This window comes from Oncorhynchus keta, unplaced genomic scaffold (assembly GCF_023373465.1).
Source record: "Oncorhynchus keta strain PuntledgeMale-10-30-2019 unplaced genomic scaffold, Oket_V2 Un_contig_4295_pilon_pilon, whole genome shotgun sequence".
Lineage (NCBI taxonomy): Eukaryota > Metazoa > Chordata > Actinopteri > Salmoniformes > Salmonidae > Oncorhynchus > Oncorhynchus keta.
Genome location: NW_026287693.1, coordinates 10,001 through 31,492, shown reverse-complemented (window position 1 = coordinate 31,492; position 21,492 = coordinate 10,001). Strand labels below are relative to the sequence as shown.

General features: G+C 50.7%; 1 pseudogene; it reads left to right on the top strand.

The window, feature by feature from the left end:
* The first annotated feature begins 688 nt into the window (after positions 1–688).
* Positions 689–21,492, top strand: part of LOC127924569 (ryanodine receptor 2-like) — a 27,188-nt pseudogene continuing 6,384 nt past the window's right edge.

Genomic DNA, 21,492 nt, shown 5'->3' with positions numbered 1-21,492 from the left:
TGTGTGTGTGTGCAGAATGTGTGTGTGTTTGTGTGTGTGTGTGTGCGTGTGTGTGTGACCTGTGTGTGTGTGTGTGTGTGTGTGTGTGTGTGTGTGTGTGGACCTTCAATGCTGCAGCAGGCGTGTGTGCATGTTTGTGGAATGTGGCTGTGTCTGACTGACTGACTAGGCTAGGGGGGCTGTTAGATGAAGACATGCTAGCCAGGGTATGTAGGAGGGAGGGGCTGTTAGATGAAGACATGCTAGCCTTGCCAGGTACTGTGTTCTTGGGAGGGGCTTTAATGAAGACTGCAGAATAATGGAGGCAACTGTAGTTCTGGGGACTTCAGGATGAAGAATGAAGCCTAGGCCAGGGTACTGTAGGAGGGAGGGGCTGTTAGATGAAGACATGCTAGCCAGGTACTTGGAGGGAGGGGCTGTTAGATGAAGACATGATAGCCACTGCCAGGGTACTGGGGAGGGAGGGGCTGTTCAGACTGAAGACATGATGGCCTAGCCACTGTAGTTCTAGGAGGGAGGGAGGGGCTGTTAGATGAAGAATGATTAGCCTTGCCACTGTGGTGCTATAGGGGAGGGCTGTTAGATGAATAATGCTAGCCACTGGTACTTGGGAGGGAGGGGCTGTTAGATGAAGACATGCTAGGCCACTGGGTACTGTAGGAGAGGGGCTTCAATGTATATGACAAGAATGACCCAACACACCTCCAGGCTGTGTAAGGGCTCTTTGACCTTCAAGGAGAATGATGGAGGCCACTGTGACCTTCTCCACAATCACCCGACCTCAACCCAGAATGATGAGATGGTTTTGAGTTGGACCTCAGAGGAATGCAGCTACCAAATGGAGGCATATGTGTTCTTCCCCTTCAATAATGTTGGAAAATGATTCATGATGCTATTGAATGTCAATGAGTTGCAAAGCTGTGATGTGCGTTGGTATTTGAAGAATCAAATATAAAATACATTTTGATGTTTAACATCACATTATTCCATGTGTGTTATTTCATAGTTGTGACGTCATTATGGGTTAGTGTGTGTACAATAGGGAAAAACAAATATTTAATCCATTTGAGATAATGACATAAGGCTGTTACGTAACAAAATGTGAAGAAGACTTGGAGAGTCTTCAGACACCTTGACTTGTTTCAGCGTTTTGTTACAGCCTTGTTCTAAAATGGATTCAAGCGTTTTTTCCCATCAATCTACATCACAATACCCCTTAATGACATCACAATACCCCATAATGACATCACAATACCCCATAATGACATCACAATACCACTTAATGACATCACAATACCCTATAATGACATCACAATACCCCATAATGACATCATAATACCCCATAATGACATCACAATACCCCATAATGACATCATAATACCCTGGTAATGACATCACAATACCCCATAATGACATCATAATACCCCATAATGACATCACAATACCCCATAATGACATCACAATACCACATAATGACATCACACACCCCATAATGACATCATAATACCCTATAATGACATCACAATACCCCATAATGACATCATAATACCCATAATGACATCAGGAATGGTTGGACATCACAATACCCATAATTGTGGACTAATTGGAAGTGTTGGTTGCTGAGGGAAACCATTGGACCATTTGAGAATAAGGCTGTTACGTAACCAAATGTGGAAGAAGTCATGGAGTCTGAATACTTTCCAGCCATGTGGACGGAGGAAATATAGGTTCTAGATGTGGACAAGGAACAGGTTGGTAATCAACAGTAGCAGAGGAATGGATGAGTCAAAAATAGCCATGTGGCACAGAGGAATGGTTGGTTTAAGCAGTCTCATGACTTTTTGAGTAGAAGCTGTTTCAGCCTGAGGGGGAAGAGGCGTGTCGTGAATGGTGTGGAACCACGGTCGGTTCTAGCCATGGGACAGAGGAATGGTTGGTTCTTAGCCATGTGGACAGAGGAATGGTTGGTTCTTAGCCATGTGGACAGAGGAATGGTTGGTTCTAGCCATGTGGACAGAGGAATGGTTGGTTCTTAGCCATGTGGACAGAGGAATGGTTGGTTCTTAGCCATGTGGACAGAGGAATGGTCGGTTCTTAGCCATGTGGACAGAGGAATGGTTGGTTCTAGCCATGTGGACAGAGGAATGGTTGGTTCTTAGCCATGTGAACAGAGGAATGGTTGGTTCTTAGCCATGTGGACAGAGGAATGGTTGGTTCTTAGCCATGTGGACAGAGGAATGGTTGGTTCTTAGCCATGTGGACAGAGGAATGGTTGGTTCTTAGCCATGTGGACAGAGGAATGGTTGGTTCTTAGCCATGTGGACAGAGGAATGGTTGGTTCTTAGCCATGTGGACAGAGGAATGGTTGGTTCTTAGCCATGTGGACAGAGGAATGGTTGGTTCTTAGCCATGTGGACAGAGGAATGGTTGGTTCTTAGCCATGTGGACAGAGGAATGGTTGGTTCTTAGCCATGTGGACAGAGGAATGGTTGGTTCTTAGCCATGTGGACAGAGGAATGGTTGGTTCTTAGCCATGTGAACAGAGGAATGGTTGGTTCTTAGCCATGTGGACAGAGGAATGGTTGGTTCTTAGCCATGTGGACAGAGGAATGGTTGGTTCTTAGCCATGTGGACAGAGGAATGGTTGGTTCTTAGCCATGTGGACAGAGGAATGGTTGGTTCTTAGCCATGTGGACAGAGGAATGGTTGGTTCTAGCCATGTGAACAGAGGAATGGTTGGTTCTTAGCCATGTTGACAGAGGAATGGTTGGTTCTTAGCCATGTGACAGAGGAATGGTTGGTTCTTAGCCATGTGGACAGAGGAATGGTTGGTTCTTAGCCATGTGGACAAGAGGAATGGTTGGTTCTTAGCCATGTGACAGAGGAATGGTTGGTTCTTAGCCATGTGACAGAGGAATGGTTGGTTCTAGCCATGTGGACAGAGGAATGGTTGGTTCTTAGCCATGTGGACAGAGGAATGGTTGGTTCTTAGCCATGTGGACAGAGGAATGGTTGGTTCTTAGCCATGTGGACAGAGGAATGGTTGGTTCTAGCCATGTGGACAGAGGAATGGTTGGTTCTTAGCCATGTGGACAGAGGAATGGTTGGTTCTTAGCCATGTTGACAGAGGAATGGTTGGTTCTTAGCCATGTGAACAGAGGAATGGTTGGTTCTTAGCCATGTGAACAGAGGAATGGTTGGTTCTTAGCCATGTGGACAGAGGAATGGTTGGTTCTTAGCCATGTTGACAGAGGAATGGTTGGTTCTTAGCCATGTGAACAGAGGAATGGTTGGTTCTTAACCATGTGGACAGAGGAACTTGAAGCTCCACTACAGTCGATGTGAATGAGGGCGTGTTCTTTGGAGACCGCGATCAGCTCCTTTGTCTGGCTGACATTAAGGGAGTGGTTGTCCTGGCAACACACTGCTGCAGAGATGGTTCCTTCGGGCAGAATCTCCCATATCCGTAGAGGAACTCTGGGGCTCCTTCAGAGTGACCTTCGGGTTCTTGGTCACTTCCCTGACCATGGCCCTTCTCCCATGTTTTTTTCTGGCACCACACTGCCAGGTCTCTTACCTCCTCCCTATAGACTGTCTCATCATCGGTGGTGATCAGGTCACCACCATCGTGTCATCGGCAAACTTGATGATGTTGTTGGAGTCGTGCGCGGCCACACTGTCGTGGGTGAACAGGAAGTACAGGAGGGGACTGAGCACGCACCCCTGAGGGACCCCTGTGTTGAGAGTCAGCATAGTGGATGTGTTGTTGCCTACCCTCACCACCTGGTGGCGGCCCGTCAGGAAGTCCAGGATCCAGTTGAAGAGGGAGGTGTTTCATTCCCATGATCCTCAGCTTAGTGATGAGCTTGGAGGGCACTATATTGTGTTAAACGCTGAGCTGTAGTGTGGAGAGCAATAGAGGTTGCGTCATCTGTGGATCTGTTTTGGCAGTATGTGAATTGGAGTGGGGTCCAGGATGTCTGGGATAATGGTGTTGATGTGAGCCACGACCAGCCTTTCAAAATATTTCATGGCTGCAGATGTAATAGTCATTTAGACAGCTTACCTTGGCATTCTGCCTGAAACATGTAGATATTACAGACTGGGTCAGGGAGAGGTTGAAAATGTCAGTGAAGACACGTGCCAGCTGGTCAGCACATGCTCAGTCCTGGTAATCCGTCTGGTCCTGCAGCCTTGTGAATGTTAACCTGTTTAAAGGTCTCACTCACATCGGCTACGGAGAGTGTGATCACGCAGTCGTCCAGAACAGCTGGTGTTCTCACGCATGTTTCAGTATTGCTTGCCTCGAAGCGAGCATTGAAGGCATTTAGCTCGTCCGGTGGGCTCGTCTCACTGGGCAACTCTCGGCTGGGTTTCCCTTTGTAATTCATGATAGTTTGCAAGCCCTGACAAGTGTCAGAGCCGGTGTAGTATGATTCGATCTTAGTCCTGTATAGTAACAGTATTGTACGTGTAAACTAGTTCCTGAATGTGTCTCTTGTCCCTCTGTCTCTGTCCTGTAGACGGCCCAGGGAGGGGGCCACCGCACCTTACTGTACGGACACGCTGTTCTGCTACGACACTCCTACAGCGGCATGGTGAGTCCCTCTGCAGTGTGTCCGGAGACCCAAATACAGGAAATAACATGTACTTGAATCAGTGTCATCTTTGTTGTGGTTGTCATCATCTTTGTTGTGGTTGTCATCATCTTTGTTGTGGTTGTCATCTGTGTTGTGGTTGTCATCATCTGTGTTGTGGTTGTCATCATCTGTGTTGTGGTTGTCATCATCTTTGTTGTGGTTGTCATCATCTTTGTTGTGTTTGTCATCATCTTTGTTGTGGTTGTCATCATCTGTGTTTTGGTTGTCATCATCTTTGTTGTGGTTGTCATCATCTGTGTTGTGGTTGTCATCATCTGTGTTGTGGTTGTCATCATCTGTGTTGTGGTTGTCATCATCTTTGTTGTGGTTGTCATCTTTGTTGTGGTTGTCATCTGTGTTGTGGTTGTCATCATCTGTGTTGTGGTTGTCATCATCTTTGTTGTGGTTGTCATCATCTGTGTTGTGGTTGTCATCATCTTTGTTTTGGTTGTCATCATCTTTGTTGTGGTTGTCATCATCTGTGTTGTGGTTGTCATCATCTGTGTTGTGGTTGTCATCATCTGTGTTGTGGTTGTCATCATCTTTGTTGTGGATGTCATCTTTGTTGTGGTTGTCATCTGTGTTGTGGTTGTCATCATCTTTGTTGTGGTTGTCATCATCTGTGTTGTGGTTTTCAACATCTTTGTTGTGGTTGTCATCATCTTTGTTGTGGTTGTCAACATCTTTTGTTTGTCATTCTTTGTCTGTATTTTCATCATCTTTGTTGTAGTTGTCAGACAAGGCAATGTTGTGTTGGTCTGTGTTGAGGAATAATTGTCATCATCTTTGTTTCTCTGTCTAGTCATCTGTGTTGCCTGGGTCATCCCTGATCTCAACCGTCAAATCTGGCGTTTGATGTTGGATCTTTGTTGTGGTGTCATCATCTTAAGGTCTCTATTCTTGTCTTATTTTCTAACAGATAGGTGAGTAGCTGAGCCAGTCAGACAAGACACCATCACCAAGTCATGTTGTAGTGTTATGTTGTCGTGCAAAGCTTCAGAGAGAGAATGTTTGATGCTGGGTTTTATGAGTTCTCTGTCTAGTAAGACTGTTGTGATGCTGTGTGGGTGTGGACGACAAACTGTTGTGTGTGATGACTGTGGTTACTAGACCCCAGACCCTACAGGAGGTTACTAGACCCCAGACCCTGCTGGGGGTTACTAGACCCCAGACCCTGCTGGAGGTTAGCTAGACCCCAGACCCTGCTGGAGGTTACAGACCCCAGACCCTGCTGGGGTTACTAGACCCCAGACCCTGCTGAAGGTTACAAACCCCAGACCCTGCTGGAGGTTACTGACCCCAGACCCTGCTGGAGGTTACTAGACCCCAGACCCTGCTGGAGGTTACCAGACCCCAGACCCTGCTGGAGGTTACTAGACCCCAGACCCTGCTGGAGGTGTGGTGCCTCCTGACTGTGGTTACTAGACCCCAGACCCTGCTGGAGGTTACTAGACCCAGACCCTGCTGGAGGTTACTAGACCCCAGACCCTGCTGGAGGTTACTAGACCCCAGACCCTGTGGGGTTACTAGACCCCAGACCCTGCTGGAGGTTACTAGACCCCAGACCCTGCTGGAGGTTACTAGACCCCAGACCCTGCTGGAGGTTACTAGACCCCAGACCCTGCTGGAGGTTACTAGACCCCAGACCCTGCTGGAGGTTACCAGACCCCAGACCCTGCTGGAGGTTACTAGACCCCAGACCCTGCTGGAGGTTACTAGACCCCAGACCCTGCTGGAGGTTACTAGACCCCAGACCCTGCTGGAGGTTACTAGACCCCAGACCCTGCTGGAGGTTACTAGACCCCAGACCCTGCTGGAGGTTACTAGGTTGCTGGAGGTTACCAGACCCCAGACCCTGCTGGAGGTTACTAGACCCCAGACCCTGCTGGAGGTTACTAGACTCCAGACCCTGCTGGAGGTTACTAGACCCCAGACCCTGCTGGGGTTACTGCCCCAGACCCTGCTGGAGGTTACTAGACTCCAGACCCTCAGGTTACTAGACCCCAGACCCTGCTGGAGGTTACTAGACTCCAGACCCTGCTGGAGGTTACTAGACTCCAGACCCTGCTGTGGTTACCAGCTGCTGGAGGTTACTAGACTCCAGACCCTGCTGGAGGTTACTAGACTCCAGACCCTGCTGGAGTGGTGCCCTGCTGGAGGTTACTAGACTCCAGACCCTGCTGGAGGTTACTAGACTGCTGGAGGTTACTAGACTCCAGACCCTCAGTGGACCCTGCTGCTGGAGGTTACTAGACTCCAGACCCTGCTGGAGGTTACTAGACTTCAGACCCTGCTGGAGTGGTGCTGCTGGAGGTTACTAGACTCCAGACCCTCAGGAGGTGACTGCTGGAGGTTACTAGACCCCAGACCCTGGAGTTACCAGACCCCTCCAGCTGCTGGAGGTTACTAGACTCCAGACCCTGCTGGAGGTTACTAGACTCCAGACCATCTGTGGTTACTAGACTGACCCTGCAGGAGGTTACTAGACTCCAGACCCTCAGTGGTGCTGCTGGAGGTTACTAGACTCCAGACCCTCAGTGGTGCTGCTGGAGGTGACCAGACTCCAGACCCTCAGTGGTGCTGCTGGAGGTGACCAGACTCCAGACCCTCAGTGGTGCTGCTGGAGGTTACTAGACTCAGACCCTCAGTGGTGCTGCTGGAGGTTACCAGACTCCAGACCCCGCTGGAGGTTACTAGACTCCAGACCCTGCTGGAGGTTACTAGACCCTCCAGACCATCAGTGGTGCTGCTGGAGGTTACTAGACTTCAGACCATCAGTGGTGCTGCTGGAGGTTACTAGACTCCAGACCATCAGTGGTGCTGCTGGAGGTTACTAGACTCCAGACCATCAGTGGTGCTGCTGGAGGTTACTAGACTTCAGACCATCAGTGGTGCTGCTGGAGGTTACCAGTTAGACCCTCAGGTGCTGCTGTTACTGCAACAGACCTCAGTGGTGCTGCTGGAGGTTACCAGATCTCAGACCCTCAGTGGTGCTGCTGGAGGTTACTAGACTCCAGACGGAGCATAATGACGGAGCAGAAACAGGTTTCAAAAATGTGTGTAAGTTTATAATAAAAACCCCTGAAATATCACATTTACATAAGTATTCAGACCCTTTACTCAGTACTTTGTTGAATCCCCTTTGGCAGCGATTACAGCCTTGAGTCTTCTTGGGTCTGACGCTACAAGCTTGGCACACCTGTATTTGGAGAGTTTCTCCTATTCTTCTCTGCAGATCCTCTCAACCTCTGTCAGGTTGGATGCAGAGCGTCGCTGCACAGCTATTTCCAGGTCTATCAAGAGGTGTTTGTTCTGGTTCAAGTCCAGGCTCTTGGCCGGGCCACTCGGGGACATTCAGAGACTTGTCCCGAAGCCACTCCTGCATTGTCCTGTTGGAAGGTGAACCTTCCCCCCCAGTCTGAGGTCCTGAGAGCTCTGGAGCAGGTTTTCATCAAGGATCTCTCTGTACTTAGCTCTGTTCATCTTTCCCTCGATCCTGACTAGTCTTCCTGCCACTGAAAAACATCCCCACAGCATGATGCTGCCACCACCATGCTTCACCGTAGGGATGGTGCCAGGTTTCCTCCAGACGTGATGCTTGGCATTCAGTCCAAAGAGTTCAATCTTGGTTTCATCAGACCAGAGACACTTGTTTCTCATGGTCTGAGAGTCTTGTAGGTGCCTTTTGGCAAACTCCAAGCGGGCTGTCATGTTCCTTTTACTGAGGATTAGCTTCCGTCTGGCCACTCTACCATAAAGGCCTGAATGGTGGAGTGCTGCAGAGATGGTTGTCCTTCTGGAAGTTTCTCCCATCTCCTCAGAGGAACTCTGGAGCTCTGTCAGAGAGACCATTGGGTTCTTGGTCACCTCTCTGGTCAAGGCCCTTCTCCCCCGATTGCTCAGTTTAGCCGGGCGGACAGATCTAGGAAGAGTCTTGGCGGTTCCAAACTTCTTCCATATAAATATGTGTTTTTGGGGACCTTCAAATGCTGCAGACATTTTTTGGTACCCTTCCCCAGATCTGTGCCTCGACACAATCATATCTCGGAGCTCTACGGACAATTCCTTCGACCTCATGGCTTGGTTTTTGCTCTGACATGCGCTGTCAACTGTGGGACCTTTATATAGACAGGTGTGTTACCTTTCCAAATCATGTCCAATCAAGTGAATTTACCACAGGTGGACTCCAATCAAGTTGTAGAAACATCTCAATGGGATGCAGGATGCATTTGAGCTCAATTTCAAGTCTCATAGCAAAGGGTCTGAATACTTATGTAAATAAGGTATTTATGTGATTTTTTTTTATACATACCATTTCTAAAAACCTGTTTTTGCTTTGTAACTTTGATGTATTGTGTGTAGATTGAGGATTTAAAAAATCATTTTGAGAATAAAGCTGTAACGTAACAAAATGTGGACAAAGTCAAGGGGTCTGAATACTTTCCGAATGCACTGTATATAGATAGATAGACTCAGAGAGAGAGAGACTCAGAGAGAGAGAGACTCAGAGAGAGAGAGAGACTCAGAGAGAGAGAGACTCAGAGAGAGAGAGACTCAGAGAGAGAGAGACTCAGAGAGAGAGAGAGACTCAGAGAGAGAGAGACTCAGAGAGAGAGGCTCAGAGACAGAGAGGCTCAGAGAGAGAGAGACTCAGAGAGAGAGAGACTCAGAGAGAGAGAGACTCAGAGAGAGAGAGAGGCTCAGAGAGAAGGCTCAGAGACAGAGAGAGAGAGAGGCTCCGAGACAGAGGAGAGAGACTCAGAGAGAGAGACTCAGAGACAGAGGGGAGAGAGGCTCAGAGGCTCAGAGACAGAGAGAGAGGCTCAGAGACAGAGAGAGAGGCTCGGAGACTCAGAGAGAGAGGCTCAGAGACAGAGAGAGAGCTCAGAGAGAGAGAGGCTCAGAGAGAGAGAGGCTCAGAGACAGAGAGAGCTCAGAGACAGAGATGCTCAGAGACAGAGAGGCTCAGAGATAGATAGAGAGGCTCAGAGAGAGGCGAGAGAGGCAGAGGAGAGAGGCTCAGAGACAGAGAGAGAGGCTCAGAGACAGAGAGAGAGAGGCTCAGAGAGAGAGAGAGGCTCAGAGAGAGAGAGAGGCTCAGAGAGAGACAGAGGCTCAGAGAGACAGAGGCTCAGAGAGAGACAGAGGCTCCGAGAGAGACAGAGGCTCCGAGAGAGACAGAGGCTCCGAGAGAGACAGAGGCTCCGAGAGAGACAGAGGCTCAGAGAGAGACAGGGGCTCAGAGAGAGACAGAGGCTCAGAGAGAGACAGAGGCTCAGAGAGAGACAGAGGCTCAGAGAGAGACAGAGGCTCAGAGAGAGATAGCCTCAGCCATATCCTCCTGTCTCGTCTCTGACAGGAGAAGCACGTCCACCCTGCCTCCAAGCAGAGGTCAGAGGTCAGAGAAGGTTACTGTGATATCACCATAGTCTCAGCCATGTCCTCCTGTTTCGTCTCTGACAGGAGAAGCTTGTTGGTGGACCATCCACCCTGCCTCCAAGCAGAGGTCAGAGGGAGAGAAGGTCCGAGTCGGGGATGACCTCATCCTAGTTAGCGTGTCATCAGAACGATACCTGGTGAGTCTCTGATACCCTTTTCACACTGTCACACTGACAACAACCAAACCGTGTTGCCTTGGAGATTTCATTTTTGCGTAGTCTTTTTTAGCATCTATGACAGATCATGCTAGCTCAGTTCACCTTGGTTTGTATCAGTTCAATCTGGCGAGTGTGAGAAGGCAACACGGAGCAGGTGTGATCTGTCTATAGAGTGGACCAGTGTATTACACAGAATTCTTCTCGTCATCTGGACAGGCTATTAGATTCTCCTTGTCAGTCCCGTTTGGAACCAGAACTCAACAAACCCAAAACCGGAGCAAAAATCACCTGTCTGGTACACAGGTCCACTTCACCAGTAAAGAGTACATTTAATGTAATACACAGGTCTACACCACCCTAACCCTCCTATCATACCACTCCACCCTAACCCTCCTACCATACCACTCCACCCTAACCCTCCTATCATACCACTCCACCCTAACCCTCCTATCATACCACTCCACCCTAACCCTCCTACCATACCACTCCACCCTAACCCTCCTATCATACCACTCCACCCTAACCCTCCTATCATACCACTCCACTCTAACCCTCCTGTCATACCACTCCACCCTAACCCTCCTATCATACCACTCCACCCTAACCCTCCTATCATACCACTCCACCCTAACCCTCCTGCCATACCACTCCACCCTAACCCTCCTATCATACCACTCCACCCTAACCCTCCTATCATACCACTCCACTCTAACCCTCCTATCATACCACTCCACCCTAACCCTCCTATCATACCACTCCACCCTAACCCTCCTATCATACCACTCCACCCTAACCCTCCTATCATACCACTCCACCCTAACCCTCCTATCATACCACTCCACTCTAACCCTCCTGTCATACCACTCCACCCTAACCCTCCTATCATACCACTCCACCCTAACCCTCCTATCATACCACTCCACCCTAACCCTCCTGCCATACCACTCCACCCTAACCCTCCTATCATACCACTCCACCCTAACCCTCCTATCATACCACTCCACCCTAACCCTCCTATCATACCACTCCACCCTAACCCTCCTATCATACCACTCCACCCTAACCCTCCTATCATACCACTCCACCCTAACCCTCCTATCATACCACTCCACCCTAACCCTCCTATCATACCACTCCACCCTAACCCTCCTATCATACCACTCCACCCTAACCCTCCTATCATACCACTCCACCCTAACCCTCCTATCATACCACTCCACCCTAACCCTCCTATCATACCACTCCACCCTAACCCTCCTATCATACCACTCCACCCTAACCCTCCTATCATACCACTCCACCCTAACCCTCCTGTCATACCACTCCACCCTAACCCTCCTATCATACCACTCCACCCTAACCCTCCTATCATACCACTCCACCCTAACCCTCCTGTCATACCACTCCACCCTAACCCTCCTATCATACCACTCCACTCTAACCCTCCTATCATACCACTCCACCCTAACCCTCCTATCATACCACTCCACCCTAACCCTCCTATCATACCACTCCACCCTAACCCTCCTATCATACCACTCCACCCTAACCCTCCTATCATACCACTCCACTCTAACCCTCCTATCATACCACTCCACCCCTAACCCTCCTATCATACCACTCCACCCTAACCCTCCTATCATACCACTCCACCCTAACCCTCCTATCATACCACTCCACCCTAACCCTCCTATCATACCACTCCACCCTAACCCTCCTATTATACCACTCCACCCTAACCCTCCTATCATACCACTCCACCCTAACCCTCCTATCATACCACTCCACCCTAACCCTCCTATCATACCACTCCACCCTAACCCACCTATCATACCACTCCACCCTAACCCTCCTATCATACCACTCCACCCTAACCCTCCTATCATACCACTCCACCCTAACCCTCCTATCATACCACTCCACCCTAACCCTCCTATCATACCACTCCACCCTAACCCTCCTATCATACCACTCCACCCTAACCCTCCTATCATACCACTCCACCCTAACCCTCCTATCATACCACTCCACCCTAACCCTCCTATCATACCACTCCACCCTAACCCTCCTGTCATACCACTCCACCCTAACCCTCCTATCATACCACTCCACCCTAACCCTCCTATCATACCACTCCACCCTAACCCTCCTACCATACCACTCCACCCTAACCCTCCTGTCATACCACTCCACCCTAACCCTCCTACCATACCACTCCACCCTAACCCTCCTACCATACCACTCCACCCTAACCCTCCTATCATACCACTCCACCCTAACCCTCCTGTCATACCACTCCACTCTAACCCTCCTATCATACCACTCCACCCTAACCCTAACCCTCCTGCCATACCACTCAGCAGTGTTTTATTTCCTCCTTCTCCCTGCAGCACCTGTCGTACGGTAATGACAGCCTGCACGTGGACGCAGCCTTCCAGCAGACCCTCTGGAGCGTGGCTACTGTCTGCTCTGGCAGCGAGGTGGCCCAAGGTGGGTCACAGACACTTACACACACACACACACACACACACACACACACACACACACACACACACACACACACACACACACACACACACACACACACACACACACACACACACTGTTCCAAGGTGGGTCACAGACACTTACACACACACACACATGCACACACACACACACACTGTTCCAAGGTGGGTCACAGACACTTACACACACACACACACACACACACACACACACACACACACACACACACACACACACACACACACACACACACACACACACACACACACACACACACACACACACACCAAGGTGGGTCACAGACACTTACACACACACACACACACACACACACACACACACTGTTCCAAGGTGGGTCACAGACACTTACACACACACACACACACACACACACACACACACACACACACACACACACACACACACACACACACACACACACACACACACACACACACACACACACACACACACACACACACACACACACACTGTTCCAAGGTGGGTCACAGACACTTACACACACTGTTCCAAGGTAGGTGTCTGTCTCTGCCCCAGATTGAGACTTCTCCAGGATTAATGGAGGGATGCCCTGGACTGACACCCATAAAGAGCCTAAACAAACATGATGCTACTGTAAAATGATGCTACTGTAAAAGCTAATGGGGGTCATATAAACAGGAATGATGCTACTGTAATAGCTAATGGGGGTCATATAAACAGGAATGATGCTACTGTAAAATGATGCTACTGTAAAAGCTAATGGGGGTCATATAAACAGGAATGATGCTACTGTAAAATGATGCTACTGTAAAAGCTAATGGGGTCATATAAACAGGAATGATGCTACTGTAAAAGCTAATGGGGGTCATATAAACAGGAATGATGCTACTGTAAAATGATGTTACTGTAAAAGCTAATGGGGATCATATAAACAGGACTGATGCTACTGTAAAATGATGCTACTGTAAAAGCTAATGGGGTCATATAAACAGGAATGATGTTACTGTAATAGCTAATGGGGTCATATAAACAGGAATGATGCTACTGTAAAATGATGCTACTGTAAAAGCTAATGGGGATCATATAAACAAACATGATGCTACTGTAAAATGATGCTACTGTAAAAGCTAATGGGGGTCATATAAACAGGAATGATGCTACTGTAAAATGATGCTACTGTAAAAGCTAATGGGGTCATATAAACAGGAATGATGCTACTGTAAAAGCTAATGGGGTCATATAAACAGGAATGATGCTACTGTAAAAGCTAATGGGGTCATATAAACAGGAATGATGCTACTGTAAAAGCTAATGGGGTCATATAAACAGGAATGATGCTACTGTAAAAGCTAATGGGGGTCATATAAACAGGAATGATGCTACTGTAAAATGATGTTACTGTAAAAGCTAATGGGGTCATATAAACAGGAGTGATGCTACTGTAAAAGCTAATGGGGTCATATAAACAGGAATGATGCTACTGTAAAAGCTAATGGGGTCATATAAACAGGAATGATGCTACTGTAAAAGCTAATGGGGTCATATAAACAGGAATGATGCTACTGTAAAATGATGCTACTGTAAAAGCTAATGGGGATCATATAAACAGGAATGATGCTACTGTAATAGCTAATGGAGTCATATAAACAGGAATGATGCTACTGTAAAATGATGCTACTGTAAAAGCTAATGGGGGTCATATAAACAGGAATGATGCTACTGTAAAATGATGCTACTGTAATAGCTAATGGGGATCATATAAACAAACATGATGCTACTGTAATAGCTAATGGGGGTCATATAAACAGGAATGATGCTACTGTAAAATGATGCTACTGTAAAAGCTAATGGGGGTCATATAAACAGGAATGATGCTACTGTAATATAATAATGTCTGGGACAGAGGCTTCCCGCTGTCTGGTCCAGAGACAGGCTAACCAGTCCTCTCTCCACCTGCAGAGTTCCTCTCTAATGCCTCTCCTCTCTCCACCTGCAGAGTTCCTCTCTAATGCCTCTCCTCTCTCCACCTGCAGAGTTCCTCTCTAATGCCTCTCCTCTCTCCCCCTGCAGGGTTCCTCTCTAATGCCTCTCCTCTCTCCACCTGCAGAGTTCCTCTCTAATGCCTCTCCTCTCTCCCCCTGCAGAGTTCCTCTCTAATGCCTCTCCTCTCTCCCCCTGCAGAGTTCCTCTCTAATGCCTCTCCTCTCTCCCCCTGCAGGGTTCCTCTCTAATGCCTCTCCTCTCTCCCCCTGCAGGGTTCCTCTCTAATGCCTCTCCTCTCTCCACCTGCAGAGTTCCTCTCTAATGCCTCTCCTCTCTCCCCCTGCAGAGTTCCTCTCTAATGCCTCTCCTCTCTCCCCTGCAGAGTTCCTCTCTAATGCCTCTCCTCTCTCCACCTGCAGAGTTCCTCTCTAATGCCTCTCCTCTCTCCACCTGCAGAGTTCCTCTCTAATGCCTCTCCTCTCTCCCCCTGCAGAGTTCCTCTCTAATGCCTCTCCTCTCTCCACCTGCAGAGTTCCTCTCTAATGCCTCTCCTCTCTCCCCCTGCAGAGTTCCTCTCTAATGCCTCTCCTCTCTCCACCTGCAGAGTTCCTCTCTAATGCCTCTCCTCTCTCCACCTGCAGAGTTCCTCTCTAATGCCTCTCCTCTCTCCCCCTGCAGGGTTCCTCTCTAATGCCTCTCCTCTCTCCACCTGCAGAGTTCCTCTCTAATGCCTCTCCTCTCTCCCCCTGCAGAGTTCCTCTCTAATGCCTCTCCTCTCTCCCCCTGCAGGGTTCCTCTCTAATGCCTCTCCTCTCTCCCCCTGCAGGGTTCCTCTCTAATGCCTCTCCTCTCTCCCCCTGCAGAGTTCCTCTCTAATGCCTCTCCTCTCTCCCCTGCAGGGTTCCTCTCTAATGCCTCTCCTCTCTCCCCCTGCAGGGTTCCTCTCTAATGCCTCTCCTCTCTCCCCCTGCAGAGTTCCTCTCTAATGCCTCTCCTCTCCCCCTGCAGAGTTCCTCTCTAATGCCTCTCCTCTCTCCCCCTGCAGGGTTCCTCTCTAATGCCTCTCCTCTCTCCACCTGCAGAGTTCCTCTCTAATGCCTCTCCTCTCTCCCCCTGCAGGGTTCCTCTCTAATGCCTCTCCTCTCTCCACCTGCAGAGTTCCTCTCTAATGCCTCTCCTCTCTCCCCCTGCAGAGTTCCTCTCTAATGCCTCTCCTCTCTCCCCCTGCAGGGTTCCTCTCTAATGCCTCTCCTCTCTCCACCTGCAGAGTTCCTCTCTAATGCCTCTCCTCTCTCCCCCTGCAGAGTTCCTCTCTAATGCCTCTCCTCTCTCCACCTGCAGGGTTCCTCTCTAATGCCTCTCCTCTCTCCACCTGCAGAGTTCCTCTCTAATGCCTCTCCTCTCTCCCCTGCAGGGTTCCTCTCTAATGCCTCTCCTCTCTCCACCTGCAGAGTTCCTCTCTAATGCCTCTCCTCTCTCCCCCTGCAGGGTTCCTCTCTAATGCCTCTCCTCTCTCCCCCTGCAGAGTTCCTCTCTAATGCCTCTCCTCTCTCCCCCTGCAGGGTTCCTCTCTAATGCCTCTCCTCTCTCCCCTGCAGAGTTCCTCTCTAATGCCTCTCCTCTCTCCCCTGCAGAGTTCCTCTCTAATGCCTCTCCTCTCTCCCCCTGCAGGGTTCCTCTCTAATGCCTCTCCTCTCTCCACCTGCAGAGTTCCTCTCTAATGCCTCTCCTCTCTCCCCCTGCAGGGTTCCTCTCTAATGCCTTCCTCTCTCCCCTGCAGAGTTCCTCTCTAATGCCTCTCCTCTCTCCCCTGCAGGGTTCCTCTCTAATGCCTCTCCTCTCTCCACCTGCAGAGTTCTCTCTAATGCCTCTCCCCCCCCTGCAGGGTTCCTCTCTAATGCCTCTCCTCTCTCCACCTGCAGAGTTCCTCTCTAATGCCTCTCCTCTCTCCCCCTGCAGGGTTCCTCTCTAATGCCTCTCCTCTCTCCACCTGCAGAGTTCCTCTCTAATGCCTCTCCTCTCTCCCCCTGCAGGGTTCCTCTCTAATGCCTCTCCTCTCTCCACCTGCAGAGTTCCTCTCTAATGCCTCTCCTCTCTCCCCCTGCAGGGTTCCTCTCTAATGCCTCTCCTCTCTCCACCTGCAGAGTTCCTCTCTAATGCCTCTCCTCTCTCCCCCTGCAGGGTTCCTCTCTAATGCCTCTCCTCTCTCCACCTGCAGAGTTCCTCTCTAATGCCTCTCCTCTCTCCCCCTGCAGGGTTCCTCTCTAATGCCTCTCCTCTCTCCACCTGCAGAGTTCCTCTCTAATGCCTCTCCTCTCTCCCCCTGCAGGGTTCCTCTCTAATGCCTCTCCTCTCTCCACCTGCAGGGTTCCTCTCTAATGCCTCTCCTCTCTCCCCTGCAGGGTTCCTCTCTAATGCCTCTCCTCTCTCCACCTGCAGAGTTCCTCTCTAATGCCTCTCCTCTCTCCCCCTGCAGGGTTCCTCTCTAATGCCTCTCCTCTCTCCCTGCAGGGTTCCTCTCTAATGCCTCTCCTCTCTCCCCCTGCAGGGTTCCTCTCTAATGCCTCTCCTCTCTCCCCCTGCAGGGTTCCTCTCTAATGCCTCTCCTCTCTCTCCCTGCAGGGTTCCTCTCTAATGCCTCTCCTCTCTCCCCCTGCAGGGTTCCTCTCTAATGCCTCTCCTCTCTCCACCTGCAGGGTTCCTCTCTAATGCCTCTCCTCTCTCCACCTGCAGAGTTCCTCTCTAATGCCTCTCCTCTCTCCCCCTGCAGGGTTCCTCTCTAATGCCTCTCCTCTCTCCACCTGCAGAGTTCCTCTCTAATGCCTCTCCTCTCTCCCCTGCAGGGTTCCTCTCTAATGCCTCTCCTCTCTCCCCTGCAGAGTTCCTCTCTAATGCCTCTCCTCTCTCCACCTGCAGGGTTCCTCTCTAATGCCTCTCCTCTCTCCCCCTGCAGAGTTCCTCTCTAATGCCTCTCCTCTCTCCCCTGCAGGGTTCCTCTCTAATGCCTCTCCTCTCTCCACCTGCAGAGTTCCTCTCTAATGCCTCTCCTCTCTCCCCCTGCAGGGTTCCTCTCTAATGCCTCTCCTCTCTCCACCTGCAGAGTTCCTCTCTAATGCCTCTCCTCTCCCCCTGCAGAGTTCCTCTCTAATGCCTCTCCTCTCTCCACCTGCAGAGTTCCTCTCTAATGCCTCTCCTCTCTCCACCTGCAGAGTTCCTCTCTAATGCCTCTCCTCTCTCCACCTGCAGAGTTCCTCTCTAATGCCTCTCCTCTCTCCACCTGCAGAGTTCCTCTCTAATGCCTCTCCTCTCTCCCCCTGCAGAGTTCCTCTCTAATGCCTCTCCTCTCTCCCCCTGCAGGGTTCCTCTCTAATGCCTCTCCTCTCTCCCCCTGCAGGGTTCCTCTCTAATGCCTCTCCTCTCTCCCCCTCCCCTGCAGGGTTCCTCTCTAATGCCTCTCCTCTCTCCCCCTGCAGAGTTCCTCTCTAATGCCTCTCCTCTCTCCCCCTGCAGGGTTCCTCTCTAATGCCTCTCCTCTCTCCCCCTGCAGAGTTCCTCTCTAATGCCTCTCCTCTCTCTCCCCTGCAGGGTTCCTCTCTAATGCCTCTCCTCTCTCCCCTGCAGAGTTCCTCTCTAATGCCTCTCCTCTCTCCCCCTGCAGGGTTCCTCTCTAATGCCTCTCCTCTCTCCCCCTGCAGGGTTCCTCTCTAATGCCTCTCCTCTCTCCACCTGCAGGGTTCCTCTCTAATGCCTCTCCTCTCTCCCCCTGCAGAGTTCCTCTCTAATGCCTCTCCTCTCTCCACCTGCAGGGTTCCTCTCTAATGCCTCTCCTCTCTCCCCCTGCAGAGTTCCTCTCTAATGCCTCTCCTCTCTCCCCCTGCAGGGTTCCTCTCTAATGCCTCTCCTCTCTCCCCCTGCAGGGTTCCTCTCTAATGCCTCTCCTCTCTCCCCCTGCAGAGTTCCTCTCTAATGCCTCTCCTCTCTCCCCCTGCAGGGTTCATGATCGGCGGGGACGTGCTGAGGCTGCTCCATGGTCACATGGATGAATGTCTGACAGTGCCGTCGGGAGAACATGGGGAGGAGCAGCGCAGGTACGTGGTTGACTGGGAGATATCCTTCATCTATGATGACAGACGTTGGGGGAGGAGTAGCCCAGGTACGTGGTTGACTGGGAGATGTCCTTCATCTATGATGGACTGTCAGTGTGATCAGGACTGTCAGTGTCGTCAGGACTGTCAGTAGGGTCAGGACTGTCAGTGTGATCAGGACTGTGATCAGGACTGTGATCAGGACTGTGATCAGGACTGTGATCAGGACTGTGATCAGGACTGTCAGTGTGGTCAGGACTGTCAGTGTGGTCAGGACTGTCAGTGTGGTCAGGACTGTCAGTGTGATCAGGACTGTCAGTGTGATCAGGACTGTCAGTGTGGTCAGGACTGTGGTCAGGACTGTGGTCAGGACTGTCAGTGTGGTCAGGACTGTCAGTGTGGTCAGGACTGTGGTCAGGACTGTCAGTGTGGTCAGGACTGTGGTCAGGACTGTCAGTGTGGTCAGGACTGTCAGTGTGGTCAGGACTGTGGTCAGGACTGTCAGTGTGGTCAGGACTGTCAGTAGGGTCAGGACTGTGATCAGGACTGTCAGTGTGGTCAGGACTGTCAGTGTGGTCAGGACTGTCAGTGTGGTCAGGACTGTCAGTGTGATCAGGACTGTCAGTGTGATCAGGACTGTCAGTGTGGTCAGGACTGTGGTCAGGACTGTCAGTGTGGTCAGGACTGTCAGTGTGATCAGGACTGTCAGTGTGGTCAGGACTGTGGTCAGGACTGTCAGTGTGGTCAGGACTGTGGTCAGGACTGTCAGTGTGGTCAGGACTGTCAGTGTGGTCAGGACTGTGGTCAGGACTGTCAGTGTGGTCAGGACTGTCAGTGTGGTCAGGACTGTCAGTGTGATCAGGACTGTCAGTGTGGTCAGGACTGTCAGTGTGGTCAGGACTGTCAGTGTGATCAGGACTGTCAGTGTGGTCAGGACTGTGGTCAGGACTGTCAGTGTGATCAGGACTGTCAGTGTGATCAGGACTGTCAGTGTGGTCAGGACTGTCAGTGTGGTCAGGACTGTGGTCAGGACTGTCAGTGTGGTCAGGACTGTGGTCAGGACTGTCAGTGTGATCAGGACTGTCAGTGTGATCAGGACTGTCAGTGTGGTCAGGACTGTGGTCAGGACTGTCAGTGTGGTCAGGACTGTCAGTGTGATCAGGACTGTCAGTGTGGTCAGGACTGTCAGTGTGATCAGGACTGTGGTCAGGACTGTGGTCAGGACTGTCAGTGTGGTCAGGACTGTGGTCAGGACTGTCAGTGTGGTCAGGACTGTCAGTGTGATCAGGACTGTCAGTGTGGTCAGGACTGTGGTCAGGACTGTCAGTGTGGTCAGGACTGTCAGTGTGGTCAGGACTGTCAGTGTGATCAGGACTGTGGTCAGGACTGTGGTCAGGACTGTCAGTGTGGTCAGGACTGTGGTCAGGACTGTCAGTGTGGTCAGGACTGTCAGTGTGGTCAGGACTGTGGTCAGGACTGTGGTCAGGACTGTCAGTGTGGTCAGGACTGTCAGTGTGGTCAGGACTGTCAGTGTGATCAGGACTGTCGTCAGGACTGTCAGTGTGGTCAGGACTGTCAGTGTGATCAGGACTGTCAGTGTGATCAGGACTGTCAGTGTGGTCAGGACTGTGGTCAGGACTGTCAGTGTGATCAGGACTGTCAGTGTGATCAGGACTGTCAGTGTGGTCAGGACTGTGGTCAGGACTGTCAGTGTCAGGACTGTCAGGACTGTGGTCAGGACTGTCAGTGTGGTCAGGACTGTCAGGTCAGGACTGTGGTCAGGACTGTGTGTGATCAGGACTGTCAGTGTGATCAGGACTGTCAGTGACTGTCAGGTGGTCAGGACTGTGGTCAGGACTGTCAGTGTGGTCAGGACTGTGGTCAGTGTGGTCAGGACTGTCAGTGTGGTCAGGACTGTCAGTGTGATCAGGACTGTCAGTGTGGTCAGGACTGTCAGTGTGGTCAGGACTGTCAGTGTGGTCAGGACTGTCAGTGTGATCAGGACTGTCAGTGTGATCAGGACTGTCAGTGTGATCAGGACTGTCAGGACTGTGGTCAGGACTGTCAGTGTGGTCAGGACTGTCAGTGTGATCAGGACTGTCAGTGTGATCAGGACTGTGATCAGGACTGTCAGTGTGATCAGGACTGTCAGTGTCAGTCAGGACTGTCAGTGTGGTCAGGACTGTCAGTGTGATCAGGACTGTCAGTGTGGTCAGGACTGTCAGTGTGATCAGGACTGTGGTCAGGACTGTCAGTGTGATCAGGACTGTGGTCAGGACTGTCAGTGTGATCAGGACTGTCAGGTCAGGACTGTCAGTGTGACAGGACTGTCAGTGTGATCAGGACTGTCAGTGTGATCAGGACTGTGGTCAGGACTGTCAGTGTGATCAGGACTGTCAGTGTGATCAGGACTGTCAGTGTGATCAGGACTGTCAGTGTGATCAGGACTGTGGTCAGGACTGTCAGTGTGATCAGGACTGTCAGTGTGGTCAGGACTGTCAGTGTGATCAGGACTGTCAGTGTGATCAGGACTGTCAGGTCAGGACTGTCAGTGTGGGACTGTGGTCAGGACTGTCAGTGTGATCAGGACTGTCAGGACTGTCAGTGTGATCAGGACTGTCAGGACTGTGTGTGATCAGGACAGGACTGTCAGTGTGATCAGGACTGTCAGTGTGA